Here is a 2,981-nt window from a genome sequence, read left to right as displayed (position 1 = left end):
TTCTTTGAGTTCTTTCTCAATTGAAATGAAAATTAGGAAATGAAAAGACAACAAGATACAGGGACAAACACAGGGAGAACTAACAGTCATCCTTTATTTCATGGATTAAATTACATCTCTTCTAGATAGTGTAGTTTGACACTTTGAGACTAGGATATATGCATATCACCTCATTCCCATGCTACTTTGCCCCTGTGTTTACCTGTCATGCTTTCACTATTACCTGTTAGTTCGTTTGACTCCCTTATCAGTCTATAATTTCTATTAGGTGAGGGATTTATCTCTCTCATTAATCCATATGTACTCTATAAAACTTTTGTTAGAATTAAGGAAGGAAGGCAATTCAGTCTTAAGCACTGACATTGAAAAATAGCAGTTGATGAATTAAACTAGAACCAAAATATTTTTTCCTCCCAACCTCTTTCTACCCTGGGAGGAAGTCACAATATCAGATTCTAATTTACTGGGTATGAAATAGCCTCCATGACCTTTTCTCCCTGGTGTTATTCATGAGAATTTGTTACATTCTGTGGCAGAAGGGAATTTGCAGATGTAGTTAAGGTTATTAATCACCTGACTTTGAAATACAGAGATTAACCTGTATTTTTCAAGTATGCCTTATCTAACCACATGAGCCCTTAAAAGCAGAGTAGAAGATGAATTCAGAGATTCAAATCACAAATAGAATTCTATGTGTCATTGTTGGCTTGAGGATGAAGGGGGCCATGTGTTAAGGTAACGGTTTAATGGTTGGTCCTAAAATCATAAGAAACAAAATTTTTCTAACAACTTGAATAAACGTGAAGGTGGAATCTTCCCCAGAGTCTCTAGATAAGAACCCAGTGCAGATGACACAACGTGATTTCAGTTTGAGCTAGGCTCATGCTGTGCCTGTACTTCAGTGAGGCAGGGCACCCAGCTGAGCCATGCTGTGCCTGGCCTTCTGACCCACAAAACTGTGAGGTAATAAGTAAGTGATTTTAAAGGAAATGCTTTCAGCTTTTCACCATTGAGTATGATGTTAGCTATGGGCTTCTCATATAAGGTCTTTATTATGCTGAGTTGTGTTCCCTCTACATACACTTTGTTAAGAGTTTTTTAAAATTGTAAATGGAAGTTGAATTTTATCAAAATTTTTTTCTGTATCGACTGAGATGATCAAGTGGTTTTTCTTCTTCAGTTTTTTAAGGTGGTGTATCACATTGATTGATTTTCAGATATTGAACCATCCTTTAATCCCTGTGACAAATCCCACTTGATCCAGGTATATGATCCTTTTAATGTATTGTTGGATTTAGTTTGCTAATATTTTGTTAAGGATTTTTGCATCTATGTTCATCACTAATATTGGCCTATAATTTTCTTTTTTTGTGTGATATCTTTGCCTGGTTTCAGTATCAGGGTGACATTGCCCTCATAGAATGAGTTCACTCCTTCCTCTGCCATTTTTTGGAATATTTTGAGAAGGATAGTCATTAACTTTTCTCTAAATGTTTGTTAGAATTCACCCATGATGCCATCTGGTCCTGGACTTTTGTTTGTTGGAAGTTTTTGTTGTTTGTTTTTGTTTGTCATTACTGGTTAAATTTCATTACTGGTGATTGGTCTTTTCATATTTTCTATCTCTTCCTAATTCAGTCTTAGGAGATTGTGTATTTCTAGGAATTTGTCCATTTCTCTAGGTTTTCTATTTTATTGGCATATATGTCTTTGTAGTAATCTCTTATGATCCTTTGTATTTCTGTGTTATCAGTTGTAACTTCCCCTTTTGCATTTCTGATTTTATTGATTTGGGCCCTCTCTCTTATTTCTTGATGAGTCTGGCTCTAGGTTTATCAATTTTGTTTACCTTTTCAAAGAATCACCTCTTAGTTTTATTGATCTTTTCTATTGTATTTTTAGTCTCTATTGTATTTATTTCTGCTCTGATCTTTATGATTTCTTCTATTAACTTTTGGGGTTTTTTCTTTCTTTTCTAGTTCCTTTAGGTATAAGGTTAGGTTATTTAATTGAGATTGCCTTGTTTCCTGAGGTAAGCTTGTATCATTATAATCTTGGTTATAGACTTGGATGTCTGATTAATTTCCCAGGTTAGGGACATTTTCAGCTATTATGTCTTCATATATGTTCCCTGTCCCTTTCTCTTTTTCTTCTCCTTCTGGGATTCCTATAATGCAAAAGGCAGTATACTTGATGTTGTCCTAGAGGTCTCTTAAACTGCCCTCATTTATTTTGATTCTTTTTTCTTTTTTCTATTCATCTTCAGTGATTTCCACTTCTCTGTTTTCCAGCTCATTGATTCATTCCTCTGTATCATTTAGTCTCCTGTTTATTCCTTCTAGTGTATTTTTTATTTCAGTATTGTATTCTTCACCTCTCTTTGGTTGTTATTTATATTTTCTCATTCTTTGTTACAAAATTCTAACTTCTCACTGGGCATCCATTCTTCTCTGAAGTTCTTTGGTCATCTTTATGATCATTACCTTCAACTCTTTATCAGGTAGATTCCCTATCTCCACATCACTTAGTTATTTTTTGGGGATTTTATCTAGTTCCTTCATTTGGAATATGTTCCTCTGTCATCTCATTTTGCCTAACTTGCTGTTGTTATTTCTATTTATCTGGTATGTAGGTTACATTTCCCGATTTTGGAGAAATGACCTTTTGTAGGAGACATCCTATGCACCCCAGCAGTGCACTCTCCTCTGGTCATTTGAGCTATATGCTCTAGGGATGTCCATTATGTGGGTTGTGTGGGTCCTTCTTTTGTGACAGGCTGGCTACTATGAGTGGTCTGGAAAGCATAGCTGGCCCTGGACCAGTTGGTTTCCAGGTCCTGACTGTGTGGGGCTGCCAGCCACTGATTGGGGCTGGATCATGAGGCAGATGACTATGGAACTCCAGGGGGCCTCCAGGCTAGTGCTGGCTCACTGGTCAGTGGAGTCAGGTTCCAGGAGATCCCAGGGCTGGTGCCTGCTGAC

Source organism: Kogia breviceps, chromosome 1 (assembly GCF_026419965.1).
Source record: "Kogia breviceps isolate mKogBre1 chromosome 1, mKogBre1 haplotype 1, whole genome shotgun sequence".
Taxonomy (NCBI): domain Eukaryota; kingdom Metazoa; phylum Chordata; class Mammalia; order Artiodactyla; family Physeteridae; genus Kogia; species Kogia breviceps.
Note: the sequence above shows the minus strand (reverse complement) of the source record.